Source organism: Cyanistes caeruleus, chromosome 9 (assembly GCF_971803275.1).
Source record: "Cyanistes caeruleus chromosome 9, bCyaCae1.hap1.1, whole genome shotgun sequence".
Classification (NCBI taxonomy): Eukaryota; Metazoa; Chordata; class Aves; order Passeriformes; family Paridae; genus Cyanistes; species Cyanistes caeruleus.
The window spans coordinates 600,458-617,249 of NC_141709.1; the positions used below are offsets into that span (position 1 = coordinate 600,458).

Genomic DNA, 16,792 nt, shown 5'->3' on the forward strand with positions numbered 1-16,792 from the left:
CTTCCCCTAAAACTCTTGCATTTGCAGTTTCATGTGTCACATACTGCAGCTCTGCAGGACTGTGTGCAGGGCCACGATTTTCTGCTGTTCTGTGACTTGTAGGTTGGTATGGATGAGCAGGTGTGCTGTCTGTGCTGAGATAGGACAGAGGCTTGTGCTGCAGCTTTGTCAGGCACAGCTTCACCTCTGCAGCACAGTTAGTGATGGTAAAAGCTGTTATAAAATGGAATTTCAGGTGTCTGCTGGCACTTTCTGCACTGCAAGCACGACTAGTGTTGAAGGCAGGACAGCTGCAGCAGTGAGAAGCTGGTTGGGATCTGGTAATGGAAGTGATCGAGGCAAACAGTGGCTGAAACACCAACCTGGAGCTGGAGGAATTTCTTCCCTCCCTTTTGCAGAGGTCTGGATGAGTTGTTAGATATGTCTGTAATCTTTGGCTGAGCCTGGGGTCCTGCTGAGCCTCCTGCCCTGCATTTTGCAGTTGGGGTGTCAGATGAGAATTGTTCTGTGTGTGTGCTCAGCCAGCTCCTCCCAGCACCCTGCAAGGCTCCATTTGTTTCCTCTTCAGGGGGGTGTCCTGAGAGGGGTCCCAGGGTAGTGGGGGAGCAGTAGTGGCCATGGCAGCAGCTCACCCAGCTAAAAGCAGTTCTGTGTCACAGCACACAGATAAACACAGCTGGTTTTAGCAGTTCCTGTGTTGTCATAGCTACCAATCTATAGATGTCTTGGGTACAGAGGTAATACAGCCCTGTCCTACCTGGCACACAGCAAGTTTGTTAATTTGTGAGATGCATGTCTGTAGGGAAGGTTCAGACAAAGCAAAAATAGCAGTGCTCTTCTTAGGACTAAGGTTTTATGCTGAGTAGAAATGTGAAGTTAGTTTCCAGTCTTGGGATTATTGGGTTGTGTCACAAGGCTGGAATTTTGTTATTAAATGCTTGGCATGTTCTGCTGTTCTTTCAGCTAGCAACACAAATACAGCCAGCACCAGGCTCCACATATCCTGAGGATGAGGAGGAGGGAGTGGAGAATAAAAGTTTTCTTGGCAGCTCTGACAGCAAAGCAGAGCAGTGTTTGTAGAGTTCTGCCCTTGGGGCCATTGCTCCAGCTCACCTGAACACATGCACATGTCCCTGGGTCCTGTTTACACTGTGGGGTTAATGACCTGGAAGTTGTCAGCTCTCATTTCAAGCCACAGATGTCCTTGGAAACAGTGAGCCTTGTGCCACACACTCCCCACAGCTTGCTGTGCTCTCTTGCAGGGAGGGTTGAGGCGGTTCAAACCCATCCATGAAGTTGATTTGGTTGCAAAGCTTTTGGTATTTCTGTTTCATGAATGAAATGTCCTCACATAGAAGGCCGTTTCATGCATTACCTCATTTATTGTTTTAGCAGGGCAAACCTGGTGTAGCAGCAGGCTGTGCCCTGAGGCACTGGTAAATGACTTGCTTGGAATCTTTTGTGAGAGCAGAAGAAAGGATCCTGCACAGCCCGAGGGGTGGCATCAGCAGGGCCCCAGCCTGGGAGCTGCCTTTTCACCTCCTCCTGGGGATTCCTTCATTTTCTCTGGCCACAGCTCCCTTTTCACCCCTGATTGGGCTGGGGGGGGACTGGTTCCTCCCCAGTGTGTCCCACAGCTCACTGTGTCACTTGTCCAAGTGAGGAGCCAGGAAAGGCTTTGTTCTCTCGCTGTTTGCCATGCAGACACTCCCACAAACTCAGTAAGTGTTACAGCCCTCTGACACACAAACCAGAGCAAGATTCCTGCATCTAAAAGCTGCGGGCAGTGGTGGTTGTGGTGGTGGTGGTGTGCTCCAGGTGGAAGGTGGGACTGTGGATCTCAGGAGAGACCCCTGCATCCCGTGTCCCATTTCCTGCTCTGTGCACAAACCCCAGCATTTCTCCTGGATACATGTGACAAAACACTTGCACTACAGGAGCTGTGCCCTGAGTCCTCTGATTTTCTAGAAAATGGGTTTTGCTAGGGCTACCCCTGCCTCTTACATGGTGCGACTCAGCCAAGACTTCTGGAAGTGCAGGGTTGGGTGTTCTTCTGGTGATGCTTGCTACCTAAGACTGAGACTGCCATGATCTCATCAATTTTCTTCTCTTTCCTTGCCCTGGAAGGCTTGCAGGTCTGCATATTTACAGTTGAAGTTTATGTGTTTAGTTTTTTTTTCCCTTTTTAAGGAGGAGAGAGGAAAATGAAGTAGCATTTGGATCAGCTGAGTCCACAGAAGCAGAGCTTTTGCTCCGGGTCTCTAAATAAATTAATTTGTTGCTATTTTCAGGGGAATCTGGAATGTCATTTTTAAACAAGAGAAGTCTGCTGCTCTGCCAGCACCTTTGATTTCTGCTCTGTAATGTCTGTGATGCCAGGTGTGCTTGATGTGTCCTAAAAGCCCAGAGGAGTGTGGATACAGAGCCTGGTGGCTCTGGGGGAGCCTGGCACCCACACAGCTCTGCCAGAGCTCACATCTGCTTTGCCACAGCCTGCTCAGCCCTTGAGATGGTTTCTAGAATTACCTGGTAATTAAGGTAATTAAGTAAATCATTGGAGCAAACAAATCCCTTCCACTTTACTTAGGTCTGTAAATGGTGCTGGAGATGACTCCACCCTTGTGTGGTTAGAGTGAGAGTCCCCACAGCTTGGAGTGATAAAGCTGTAGGTTTCTCCATCCTGGGAGGTTCACTCAGTGAAACTCTGATGGCATCTCTGCAGGCATATTAAAGACAGAGACATTTTTTAGGGTAAGAATGTCATTAGTGTTCTTAAGGAAAGCACAGTTTAAAGTTTAATTTGCCTGGACAATGCAGAGGATTTCTGGCATTTCCTGTCACTGCTTTCTCTGTTTCAGAGCACAAATGTCTCCTAATATCAGAGTTTGCCCCTTGCATTTGTTGCAGTGCATATACAGTATCTTACAGCAGGATGTAGTAAAAAGTAGATATTAAATGGTGATTCTGTTTGTTAGAGCAAGAGTGATGCCAGCCCTGTGGGAATCAATGGCAAAGCCTTTACCAACATCTGTAAGACCAGGATTTTGCTCTATAAATTTCTCCTTCAGTGCCATAAATCATAGAGCTTCAGGAAAACCTGTTATTATGAAAGTAAATTTTTGGTCCTACAAGCCAACATCTGCAGTAAGCATTTAAGGGTTTCTCAAGTTCTGCAAACAATTTTTTGCTGAAATGTTGAAGCCAAATTTCAGTCAGAACTTTGATTATTTCTTTGTTTTCTAGGACTAAAAATGTCTAGATTGTGATGTGCTTCTGTTGGAAATAAGCCTGTGCTGTGCTAATTGTATTTGGGATGATATAATTGTATTTGGGATGACCTGTTACTTTCAGGAAGCAGAGGATTACAAAGGCTGGCTTTGACATGCTTGGGCAGCAGCAGTTTGCTGTGCTGCACACACTTCTGGAACAACAATTTGAATGTATCAGGGAGCACCAGGCAGGTTCCAATTGATTGCACTCCCAGTGCCATCTACATCCTGCAGGCAGAACTGCTTTATTGGCTTCAGATGACATTTCACAGCTAGAAATCCATCCCTAACATACACTTAACTCCTGCTTTGTTGCACTTGACAATGGGTGGTTTTTACTGAAGGTGGAGTTTTCTGCTGTTGACTTTTTTGTGGATTTCTGCAGACTGGGATGTGTAATTTGGTGTTTGATTCAGATGAATTGATTAGTCCTGCTGCCCCTAGAGACAGAGCAGCTATTCTGTACGGCTGAGTCCTGGGGATTTGCAACTGCTGCAAGTTAACATGCAGATTTTTGAGAGATTTTACAAACTGCCCTTTTTCCTGTGGAGCCTGACCTTAGCTATTCAGAGGAAAAAAAAAGCTGCTTTATCCCAGGATTGTAGGATTTTTAGATCTTGTCCTGTATTTTATAAATATGCTGAGAATAATACATGGTGAAAGAACTGAGGCCCAGGGCATGGTATCCATGGTAAAATTGTCTGTCCTTTTCAAAGCAGAGGTCACCCTTTAGCCTGTCTTCTCTGTGAGGCCAATTCCTGCCTCTCTGGGAGAGCTTGAGGAAGCAAACAGTGTGTGTGATTGTGCTTCAGCATGCCCTGAAGCTCAGTGAGTCAGCCTCTGTCAAACTACAGCTGTATTTGACTTCCAGATTTGAAAATCCATGATGAAAACCTCCTGTTTCTATCTAAGTGTCAATAGTGAAAATTAAGTCTGGCCTGCCACATTCTTTGTTACAAATTCCCTCTTTTCTGGCCAGACTTTGGCTTCTTTCTGTGTCAGGGAATTTTCTCCTTCTGAATCCCCAGTGTCCACATGAACACAAAGAAGCAAGCTTGCTTTCTGGTCTTTCTTGAATGTCTTCCTTTCTGCTGTGGAATATTTCAGGTAGGTGGGGAGGAGGGAGAGGTGGCTTTCAAAGGGACTGAGAGGTGGTGGGGAGAAGGTTTCTCTGTGCTCTTCCTGTTACTCAGCTGGGGAAGATGTTGCTTTTGGTACCTTAGATCTTTTATCTTAGACCTTTTTATCTTTATCTTAGACCTTTTATCTTAGAGCTTGGTCTAAAAAAACCTCCTGAGAGAAATCTAATAATCTAAAATGAGGTCTAAAAATTGATGTTGGTCTCTAGAACACAAATGGAGGTGGTGTTGAGGGCAGAGGCAGGAAACTCAAATTTGTCTGGCAGGAAGCAAAAGCTCCTCTTGGATTTTGTGTGTATAGTCTTGATTCATTTGTCTTCTCCATGGCTGCTGGAACTTCATGAGTCCTATTAATGCCCTCCCTGAACTTCTTTACATGTCCCAGACCTAACTAATACTTTGTTATTTTTAAAGCAGTGTTTGGAAGGACAACATACACTGCAGATAATTACAGTGAAGATAAAACATGCTGCAGGAAAGGTCTCCAGAACCCACAGTGGCTGCAGAGACGTGAGCAGTAATATGTATTTAAAATGTGCTGCATGCCTGGGAGACAAGGAGCTGTGGGCAAGGAGGAAAGGAGATTGTTGGGTTTGGAAAACCTCTGTAAAAGACCCATAGGAAATGGATGTGGACATAGGCTAGAGAAGTGTAATTGGGCAGCGTGGGAGGAAAACATGATTACACAGTGGGAATTGTCTCAGTGAAGGAAGTGACATCTGTGTCTCACTTAATGAGAGTGCAGAACAGACATTTGCTACCAACCAAGTGAGCAGGAGCACAAGTTTATCCACAGACAATTAATTTGTGTTCAATTAGAGCAGGTGGTGAGAATATGTAGCTCTGAAACAGTTCCCTGCCTTCAGGAAATAACCCAAGTTCAACAGTGCATTAATAATACTTTACTTATGCCAGATAACAGCACATCTTTCTTTATGATAGCACTGAAGAAAATGTTACTGAGGTTATTCTGAACAGAAGGGAATGATGGCTCTTGCTTCTGATCTGCAGCAGTGTTTAATGATGGGATGGATGCTGACAGAGCCCTCACTGTACAGAGACATAAATGACACCTTCAGCTCTGCAGCTGCAGGAACCAGTAAGAAATGACTTGGATCAGGAATGAACCCTTGGGAAAATGACCTTCCTGATCCTTTGTTTGCCTTGAATGGCAGCACATTTGACAGAGGGCACTTTGAAGTACCCATGCTTGCTTTCTGAGGTGTGCTTCACACTTCCACAGCTCCAGTCTAGTGATATTTTCCTGTTCATTTTCAGATTTTGAATCTGACACTCTGGAGTCTGTATACCAGTAAAGCATGCAGAATAGAGATGGGTTTGGTTTCATCAGTGAAACCTTTTAGCAGATGTTAATCATGACAGTGTTACATTTGAGACTGCTGTTTAAAATCTTAGGCACACTTTTAGAGTTAATTCTGGTCAGATGAAGTTTTTTGCTTCCAGTTGGGATTAATCCTTCTGCCAGATTTTCAGCTGGACAGCACACAAAGCTTGCTTTACAAAGTAAGAGCCCAGGTGCTGTTATGAGTGTGTGCAGATTATCATCACCTCCCACTGCACTGAGCAGAGCTCTTGCAGCTTCCAGGTTTTATTTTTAAACAGCTGACACTCCCAGGACAAGAAGTGTGATAGAATTCACTGTACATTTTTATCTTTAAACTGGCTTTGAAACTGCTTGAAGGTGGAACATAAAACTTGTTTTCAACTTCTGGGTGTCCTAGTTGCTATCTGCTGGGATGGTGGTGAGAGGAGCTGGTTTTGCCTGGTGCCTGGCATGGCTTGCTCCTCACCCTGCAGTTGGATACACTCAGGTTTTGCCAGCACATCTGATAGAGACTGCTTTGAGTTGGTGATTCAGGATTTGGAATGCCGTGGGCTAAGCTGAGAGATCCTCCACGCTGGAAAGCACTGCTCAGGAAATCCTTTTGGTGTTTTGATTGCAAATGTTCAAATGTGCCTGTGAATAGTTCTGGCACTTGGAAGTGCCTTTGATGGAGAGGAGGCAGAGCTGTGCAGGAGGGCACAGCTCAGCAGTGTTGCCCCAGGAGGATGCAGAGGAGAGGAGAGGAGCTGCCTGCTCCGTGCCACGGCCCCTGGAGCTGCTGGGCAAAGGCCACCGAGCACTGCACAAGAGATTGGTGTTGTTCCTTGGTTTTGTGACTGTCCAAAACAAGGCTGGAAGTGTCAGCTGTCTCAAAGAGGTTATATCCAGTATGAGAAGGTGGGCTGAGCTGTGCTCAGAGAGGTTGTGCTGTGTCAGAAGGTGCCCAGGCCTCAGGATCTGGGTCCTGCCAGGCTCCTGTGTAAGCTGTGCTCTCTGGGACTCCAGCAGTGCACATTCCCAGGCTGTGGAGATTCTTAGGTTGAGTCACTTGTTAGCATCATTGTTTAACCTCCTTTCTAGGAAAGCAGCGTGGAGCTCCTGTCCAAGAACAACCCTGAGCACTGGCACCTGCAGTTTTTCATCAGGAACTCAGCAGGTTATCAGTGGGCAGGTCAGGCTGGAAAAGGTGGCTGAAATGAAACCATTTTGCTGTCTCAGGTAATTTGGGACCAGCCTCTCCAGAAGGGCATCTCCTTACCATCAGGGAAATTACACTGTGGGTTTCTCTTTGCTTTTGCTGGACCATGTTTGGCATTTGCTAAGCAGCTCACTTACTGAGCCTTAACTCTCCAGCAGGCAGCAGAGGTGCTGCACACAATCCAGGCATGAAGTTTCCTCACTGCTCAAGCTCTGTTTCCAAAGTGCCAACCTAGAGAAACACGTACAAAAGGGAAACAAGACATAAACATGCTGTCATTTGGAGAAAAGCAGCAGATGCAGCAGTTTGCTTGGTGTAAAATTTTGGTGAAATCAGGTAATTGCAGCTCTAGGAGAACAAGAGAAAGTGTAAAGGAATACATTTACACAACCAGAAAGAAACTTTAGGCTAAACACAGGTGTGGTACCACAGATGCTGAAAAAAGGGTGTGAGGCCAGCTGGGTAAGCAGCAGTGTGGTGACAGGGTGTTCCCATTTCAGGGTAGAGTTGGTTGGTGTTGGCTGGGTATGGCAGTCCAGGAGGAGGATATTGCCCACAGCATGGAACTTGGCAAAAGGATGTAAGAAATGTGTGTAAAAAGCAGGTGTGTCCCTCAGTCTCATTGTCATGCACACATGTGCCTGAAAGAGCACAGCATAGGCTAGAGGGGGGAGCCTGACTCCCTGTAAATTCTCAAATCATGACCATTTAATCCCCTACAGCACCCCCTCCCTCCTCTGCTCTCCTGGAAATTCTATCCAGCACTGTCCAGCAGAGCAGAACCTCTTCACTGAATCAGAACTGACACCCTTAGGACTCAGACTCTCCACATCTTCATGGTTGACTGGAGAATTTACCTGTTTGCTTATGAAAGTCACTTCCAGTACCCTGATTCTCCTAGGAAACAGGCATCTTAGAACAAGACTGGTGTGGCTTGGAAGGAGGAAACCAGAGCCCTGCACCTCAGCTGGGGCATGTTCTGTCCAGTTGTGTTACAAATCACCTCCAGCTGCTCACAGTGCCCTTGGTGTTTGCAAATGCCCCAGCAAAGCCTTGCTGCAGCTGCCTGGGGCTGGAGGAGCTTACAGGTGGGTCTGGCCCAGCAGAGGATGTGCTGCTGTGCCCCTGGTGTTTCCCTGGCACTACACACAGATGTTCCAGGGCTGTGTGTGTTTCCCTGGCAGCACACACAGATGTTCCAGGGCTGTGTGTGTTTCCCTGGCAGCACACACAGATGTTCCAGGGCTGTGTGTGTTTCCCTGGCACTACACACAGATGCTCCAGGGCTGTGTGTGTTTCCCTGGCAGCACACACAGATGTTCCAGGGCTGTGTGTGTTTCCCTGGCAGCACACACAGATGTTCCAGGGCTGTGTGTGTTTCCCTGGCAGCACACACAGATGTTCCAGGGCTGTGTGTGTTTCCCTGGCACTACACACAGATGCTCCAGGGCTGTGTGTGTTTCCCTGGCACTACACACAGATGTTCCAGGGCTGTGTGTGTTTCCCTGGCACTACACACAGATGTTCCAGGGCTGTGTGTGTTTCCCTGGCAGCACACACAGATGTTCCAGGGCTGTGTGTGTTTCCCTGGCAGCACACACAGATGCTCCAGGGCTGTGTGTGCTCCTGGTGTGTGTTTCCCTGGCAGCACACACAGATGCTCCAGGGCTGTGTGTGTTTCCCTGGCAGCACACACAGATGCTCCAGGGCTGTGTGTGTTTCCCTGGCAGCACACACAGATGCTCCAGGGCTGTGTGAGCCCCTGGTGTGGTTACAGACAGATGTGTGCTGATCAGAGCACAGGGGAAGCTCTCTGCAGCTCGGGACTGCCTGGAGCTCACTCTGCCTTGGCCAGGGCAGCTCTGCAGGGCCAGAGAGGGGCAGGAGGGAATGGAGGTGACAGGGAGCACATCCAGCAGCAGGAAGTAGCCCCAGGCTCTTGCTTTCCTGCACATCAAGAGCCTGATAAGATATTTCTGTTGCTGAGTTGAGGTAGTGAAGGGAGTAGTGCCTACACATGAACTGGTTAATGGCAAGAAGAGAAGATTTGGATTGGTGCCTTCAGGGTGCTCAGGACCTCTGATATTCTGCAGGAATTGAGGTGAGTCCAAGATGTTCAGTTATTCTGTGTAGAATTAAAACCAGCAGAGTAGTAAGAAAAGAGGGGAGGGTTCATATGGAAGCATAATTCAGGTGATTAAAAATGTGCCCATGCAACTGATGCTATGTAGTGAAATCAGTTACTTTGCCATAGTATTTGTACCCTCAGTGCCTGATTCATGTGCTGGTCTAAAACCTTTCATGATCATTCCTCACATCTTTATTCTATGATTAGATTTCTAGAGCTTTCTTTGACCTGAAAGTGCCCTGTATTTTGAAATAAAAAAGCTGAAAGCTCCAGTGGTTTGGTGAAATGTTATCAATGGGGCATTTCATTTCTGAAACCCACATTTATGGAAGCAGAGCTTCTGTGGCTCTCTGATCTGGTTGCATCATGCTTTGCAGGATGTTTGTGGAAAATGTTGAAGTTAACTGGAGACTTTTTGTTCCACGAGCAAAATGTACCTAATTAGAACAAAAAGCCTTTCCTGTGGTTCTGGATGCTTCTGGCACATGCCAGGTGAGAACTGCACTGCTAAAGGCTTAGATTTGCTTAATTTGCAGTGTTCCTCTCATACTTCTGGTTTTCTTCCTTCATTTCTTTGCATCTGGCTCGCTTTCTGAAATCACTTCACAGGTTGCTGCTGCTACTTTACGGACTAGCAGGCACCAGAAATTCTCTACCAGCACTGGAGGCTCCTTCTCTGCTAACTGGAGCCAGAAAAGCTCTTCTCAATTCCCCCACCTATCCCAAACACCTACCATTGCGTGGACTGGATTTCCTTCCAGAGGTGCCTTTCCCTCTGCAGGTTTTAAAGGGAGCCCAGACAACTCTGTGAGACAGCTGAAGCTGGAAAAAATTAATCTCAGTCTGAGTGGGGAGATGAAAGGCTTTTATTTGCTCGAGCTGTTACATTCTAAATGTGGTGGAGGGCTGGCAAGTACTGATAGAATAAAACATGTTATTCTGCAGGAGGAGATGGGCCCAGCCTGACAGCCACAGCCTGATGGCTTCTGAGTGGCGTGCAAGCAAGCATCTCCAGGTTTTTGTCTTCCCAAAGTGACCTTTCCCTCTCTTTTATCCAATCTGGTGCCTGTGATCTCGCTGATTCAGTTGCTGGGGCAGACAGGCAGCTGCTCTCATGCACATCAGGAGATGGACAAGGAGCTTGTTTACAGCTTCCACCTCTCTTTATCCGTTCTCAGGCTTCAGAGCAGGATCCAAGTAAGCTATTGTCACGAGAGAAAGCTTTTTCTTTCTCTAGAAACTGCTGTTTTCTACCAGCTGTACCGTGGACAAGGGCAGGTGGCCTGTGTGATGGCTGGTACAGCACTGCAGTGCTCACACTGTTCAAAACTGGGTGATCTCTTTTCTTCCCCAGCTCCATGAGCAGATCCCAGCACTTTTTAGGGGTAAAGACCAGTGAGTCATTCACATGGTTTATCAGCACCAGAAAGGAGGGTTCCTGCTGTTCATGCCAGTTCCTTGGCTGTGAGTACTCAGGTCCCTCTTTGGGCCATTTTCTTGTCTTGGTGGGAAAACACCCTGAGCAGTTCAGGCTTTCAGGAGAGCCTGACAATTGGCAGGGAAGGAGAAGGAACCTCCTGCTTTAGGTGGTGGTGGGGATCAGATTGCTCAGGCTGTGCCCAGACATTCTGCAGTGCACTTAAGGTAGCTTGGGGGTGATTAAAGAAGAATCTCAATGTCAGGCATCCTTTTCACTTCCAAGTATGAGTTAATCATGTAGCTTATATATGCTTTTAAGACCATTTTCCATCAGACTGTTTTCTTGTTTTGGTTTGAGGGGTTCTTTTTAGGGGAAAATGCTAAGTTTTTATAGTCCTTTTTCCCTTACAAAATGATCTCTCTTTCTAAAAACTGATTTATGTCTTCCTCAGCAAGAAATTCAAACAGAGCAGACAGTTAGCAAAAGATCTGGACTCAGAACTGAGATTTAGAAGTGAATCTTAGCTACAAATATGAAAAAAGGAAGCTCATTGAGCTGTGCTAAATACAAACCAATAGGCAAAAGAAAAGAAAGAGAACTTCATACTCTCTTAACTGAGTGTGCTGGTTTTGCATTAATTGAGATTTGGTGAGTATTATTACTAACAGAGGCAATAACTTCTTTAACATTATTACACTGAATATCTCTTTAATTAGAAGGAGCTATTAATAGCTGATGAATCCTCAGCCATACAGATGTGCCAGGATCTGCAGAATGAGAAACATCTTTCCAAGCAGCAGCTGTAATGCAATACACATTGCACAGCTTAAAATGCTGCCATCAAATTTGGATTCAGCCCACTGCATCCTGATATTAAAAGCTCACTGTCTGCACCAGGGTTTTGAGGGGAGCAGAAGGCAGCTTGGCTTTGGAGCCCCAGCATGGCCTGAGTGTGCCAGACCACTGTCCAGCACGGGCAGAGACCCAGCCAGCTCTGAGCTGAGCTCATTGCAGAGCTCTGGGTGAAGCTGGGGGGTTCAGGCAAAGCTGCAGCCCACTGAGAAGTTCATTTCTGTCTTGTCCCTTGTGTCCCATATTGCTCTGTCCCTGGGGGTTTGGCAGTGCCATTTGCATTGGGGGTGAGTGGATTTATATAAAGGTATTCTCTGTATAAGAAAATACTTTGGCATGGTTTGGAAGGAGGGAGAAACTGCTTTCAGGAGTGAAATCAGAGGAGAGAAGATGTCAGATGGGTAGAGAGGAAAGAGCACTCAATTCTTGAGGTTCCACAGAAAGGTGCTTTCAAAGCCACTTTGCCCAGCAGGTGCTGACAGTGCAAATGAGACCTGTGTTTTTAAAAGCAGCTCAAAGTTCACTAAAAGTACTGCCTCTGTTTATAAAGCAGCTTTCTGCCTGTGACCATCATCAAGGTGACCTAAAATACAACTTCTTGCTGCTGCTTGGGGGGTGATTACCTGCATCTCAGTGGAGTGAACTTCATAGGGGGGTAGAGAGACATTCAGGTACCCTGAGCATGTGAGGCTGAAGGATGGAGGAGGAGGAGATCCCCAGACACATAACCCACGGTCAGTTGCTGTTTCCAAGAATTTGAGGGATAACAAACATTTCTAACCCAGACTTTCCAGTCCTCTGATGTATTTCTGTGTAACTGATGCAAACTTCCACAATTAGGGAAGATTTGTTGCTGATTTCCTGTACATCTGCTGTGCTCTCAGAGGCAGCAGCTCCCTGGCTGCAGATGTGAACTGAGCTGCCACCGTCTGCTCTTGGGCAGCACCGTGCCTTAACCCCATCCAGCAAATAAGAACCATGCAGCCACTTCTTCATGCCCTGCCTCCCCACCAGTGGGGGGAAAAAAGTACTCCTTGGAAAATAAAAGCAGTGTAATAAATTATTTTTTATTATTATTATTATTATTATTATTATTATTATTATTATTATTATTATTATTATTATTATTATTATTATTATCATTATTATCATTATCATTATCATTATTATTATTATTTGATATTTTAATATTTGATAAGATAAATCTGATTATAAAAGTGGTAATAATTGTAATGAAAAGGAGAAGAGAGTAAATGATGCACAGTACTGTTTCTCACCACCAACCTGTCCCAAGAAGCAGTCCTGGCCAGTTCTCCCCAGTTTGTGTACTGGGCACAGCTCTGTGTGCTATGGGGTATCCCTCTGTCCAGCTTGGGTCAGCTCTCCAGGCTCCCAGCACTGCACCTGCTCACTGCCAGAGCATGGGAGGGCCACAAGTCCTTGGTTTGGGGTAAGCTCTACTCAGCAGCAGCCAGAAAATCAGTGTGTTAGCAACATCAATTCAAAACAGGCGCTGCTCAGAGGAAAAATAACTCTCTCCCAGCAGAACCCAGGACAGGCACCCAAGGGCAGAGCAGCACCCAGCTGGGGCTGTTCCAGCAGGGAGAGGAGAGAGAGAGGAGCACCCTGAGTTTAATTTAGGCTTACTTCATTCTCTCTTGTCATTAGCCTTGCTTTGAATTTGTTTGTTTACCCCTCCCAGTGAATATATTCCCAGCAAGTTAACAGCCACAGATCAGTGGATGGACCAGGAAAGGGAGAAAGTCCCAATGGCTGTGAGATGTAAGCTGCAGTTGTCATTTTATTCCTCAAACCAGGTCTGAATCCAGTACCTGATACCCTGGCTGCAGAGGACATGTTTGCTCTCTTTGCAGACACTAAAACAAATTTTAAGATAAATCCCATGTGTTCAAGTCAAGAATGCATCTGTGAGTGCTCAGTTTCTGTGCTAATGAACAGTTGGGTCCTGTTGTGCCTATTGTGCACTCTTTTTAGGATAATTAGCAGCTGTAAAATGAAGTTTTCCAGTCTAGTAGTGTTTTTACCCAAATGTGTTTTTGCTTTAAATGTATATTCACCTGTGCACCAGTAATATATAGAATTTTTGTTTGCACAGGAAAATGTTTGGATTAAATTAAATTTGGATTAAATTAAACATTTAATAAAAGTTGCCCTTCGGATTTGAATCCTGTGTCTTGTGTCCAAGTTCTGCCTGTGTCAGCTTCCTTGGCTGAGCTGTCAGAGATGCTCAGTCTGCTGCATTGACAGCTGCAGGTGATGTGCTGCTTGTTTTGCAGCTGTCTTACAGTGTGGGGCTTCAATGGGAGGTTGAAATTCTTTCTGTCACTGCAGAAGGCAAGGAGACAGCAATTTCAGATCAGAGCTGGCTCTTGTGCCATATGTGTTGTGGGACTGAACACACTGTGATCAAATTAATTGCCTTGATTTAAAAAAGACTGAAGTTTTGACTCTGCTTAGCAGTTGTTTCTGATTAGGATTTTAAAGTTCTCTTGAATCCCCAGCTGCCTGCCTGTGTGGGCATTTTTGCTCTGTAAGAAAGCATCCTTTCTCCTGCTTGGAAATGAACTTGTTCTGCCAGAAGGGGCTGTGTGACCTTTCCTGGATTAGTGTAGCTGTTCCTGAACACTTCTCGTGTGCATTTAACCCTGATTGCTGTCTTTGGTGTCTTTGTAACCCTGATTGCTATCAGCAGCTTTCTCATACAGTCTTTTCATGAGAAAAAGCCAGGGAAAAGCTAAGGTGGAAGCATGGCCTTGGCAGAGTTGTGAATCTGAGCCCAGGTGGTTCAGGGTGTTGGAATTGGTGCTTGGAGGAGCCCTGTGGTGCAGCCCCTGTGTGGAGGGAGGCTGTGCCACTGCCAGGGGGGCTCTGGAGAGCTCTCAGGATGGGGATCTCAGCACAAGGCGAGATCAAAGTGCTCCAGTACTTGCCTGTCCTTTGAAGTCAGCTGGAGGAGAGAGCAGAGGACAGCTGTATTAGCAAATGGGTTTGGAAGTGTGTTGAGGCAGCCTTTGGAGGAAGCCTGGCACAGTTTCTGTTTGGCTTTGAGCTGGTGGAGGCGATGGCCCTGGCTGCAAGGAGCGTGGCCATGCAGCAGCAGCTCTTGTGCTGGCTCACACTGAGAGCTCTGGGCTGCTCTGGGCTGAGACAGGCACAGCAGCACAAAAAGGGGTGATAGAGCATTCCCCTCTGCACTTGGGGCCTGGCTGCTCTTTGGGGCAGTCCCCAGCTGAGCAGGAACTCTGGGAATCCAGGATTTGTGTTCTGTGGAAGAGCTGAGGTCGTGCTGACAACTATAGAAACTTGGGGTTAATGTTTAGTGAGAGAAGCAAAGAATCTGGATTGTATCCTTTCTGGTTTTACTGGACTGGATTCACATGCCCTACCTAAATTACATGTTTTTGCAATTACAGATTGCAGTTGCAAAACTAATAGCCTGCAGATGGGATGCAAAAGCAGAGCTCTGCTGCAGTGAATTATAGAAGGAGGGGTATTTCTTTTTATGGGTAATAGTAATAAAACAATTAATTCCTTTTGGGTCTTACAACTTTGTAAAATCTGCAAAGACAGTTGACAGACTCAGCTGGAAATTACAGATGAACTGCATTTCTGTGCTTCTATAGCCCCTGGGAAGGACAGAAAATGGCAGAGAAACATCATTTTCAAATAATTCAAAACAAACATTTTTAATTTTGTGATGCTGGTTAGACTGAGAGAGCCTTTAGAAGAAAACCTGATCCTTATCAAACATAATGGAGAAACTTTTCCACCAGTACAAGCTGGGATTCTTTTCCTTCACAGAGGCACAGAACCAAGTCAGCCAGACATACCTTTTCCAGTTTGTTTAGAGACTCAGATAATTTCCACAAATAACACACACACCAATTATCAAAGCATTTTCAAGTCCTTTAGAACGTTCCTATATGACTCTAACCAAAACTGTTCATTTAAACATAGAATTCTGTCCCTCACATCCTCTTACTTGGCGCTTAGGAATTTTTATTTAATCTGCTGCCAAACCAAAATTACATCATAGCAAATGCATGCATTGTTCTTTACTGTTGGGCCTGCAGAGCAGTTCTGCAGACAAGTTTAACTGGCAGGATTTCTGTCCAGTCTCTGTCCTGTGCCCTCCACATTCACACAGCCTTTTTCCTTCCTGTTCCAATCAAAACTACAAGGAAAAATACATTTATGAGAGAAATAAAGTCCAGGTGGGGTTCCTTCACCTCCTTCTCCCTTGCAGTTGGACTGGCATTGATGTGTCCCATGCAAACTGATTTCCTGGGGCATTCCTTATCCACAGGGCAAGGATAATGGCATTTAGTGCCTCTTACTTTTGGTGTCTTGCCAGTCAAAAATGAGACTGAAACAGCTTGGATTGGAATGAGGTGGTTGGTCCTGGGTAATTCCAGAATGAGGGGAGCTTGAGAGGAGCTGGTGCCAGTTTAACAGGGTGAGGATAGATGTTTCAGTAGGACAGAGGTTACTGAGCTCTCTTTGGGAGTGTGCTCATATTCCACTCCTGGAGGGGCACGTGGTGCCTTCTCAGAGCCCTGCTGGGTACAGTCTGCAGAGCCTGGAACCAGCACATCTCACTGTTCTTTTAAGGCTTAATTCCTCCTCTTTGGCCCTGTATGTTGAGCAAAGGGATTTTAAGCCATGAGAATGGAAAAACTGAGCAGTGTATCAACATTCTTCACCTTTCTGTGGCACTGCTTTCCACGTTTGTGAATCGCAGGGGACACAGCTCCCAGCAGCTCTCTGCCACCCTTTGCAGTCTCCAGAACCTCTGGTTCTTAATCAGCAGAGATCCTCTGCTGCTGGTTCTCCTTCAGGCAGAGAGCAGTCTCCAAAACCTCTCTGGTTTTTAATGATGAGATCCTCTGCTGCTGGTTGTCCTTCAGGCAGAGAGCAGTCTCCAGAACCTCTCTGGTTTTTAATCCTGAGATCCTCTGCTGCTGGTTGTCCTTCAGGCAGAGAGCAGTCTCCAGAAGCTCTCTGGTTTTTAATGATGAGATCCTCTGCTGCTGGTTGTCCTTCAGGCAGAGAGCAGTCTCCAGAACCTCTCTGGTTTTTAATCCTGAGATCCTCTGCTGCTGGTTGTCCTTCAGGCAGAGAGCAGTCTCCAGAAGCTCTCTGGTTTTTAATCATGAGATCCTCTGCTGCTGGTTCTCCTTCAGGCAGAGCTCTGGGAGCTGAGCCCTGCTCGTGGGCAGTGCTGGAGGGAGGGAGAACCCCTGAAGGAAGCTCGTGTCAGGGTGAATTTCCCGTTCCTCTGGGGTCTCTGGGGTTCTCACAGGGCTCCCTGGCTCACACTGAGGTGCTTTCCAGTCAGCAGGTTTTGGAGTCCAGGCCATATCACATCTGGCAGTAGCACAATTTACAGTAAAAGGCACTAAAGACTTCTTCATTAAAAG

The 16,792-nt window shown here is 46.3% G+C and overlaps 1 protein-coding gene and 1 long non-coding RNA gene across 9 annotated transcripts in view; one reads left to right on the plus strand and one right to left on the minus strand.

Moving 5' to 3' along the window:
- The window catches only part of ATF6 (activating transcription factor 6), a 73,917-nt gene that overhangs the window by 32,885 nt on the left and 24,240 nt on the right, over nt 1-16,792 (plus strand). The gene's annotated exons all lie outside the window — the stretch shown is intronic.
- Nucleotides 5,291-8,489, minus strand: LOC147651419 (uncharacterized). The gene is made up of 4 exons (XR_015274180.1): nt 8,180-8,489; nt 7,809-8,093; nt 7,089-7,182; nt 5,291-6,943 (listed from the first exon to the last, which is right to left on the minus strand). It is a non-coding gene; the product is annotated as an uncharacterized LOC147651419 (long non-coding RNA).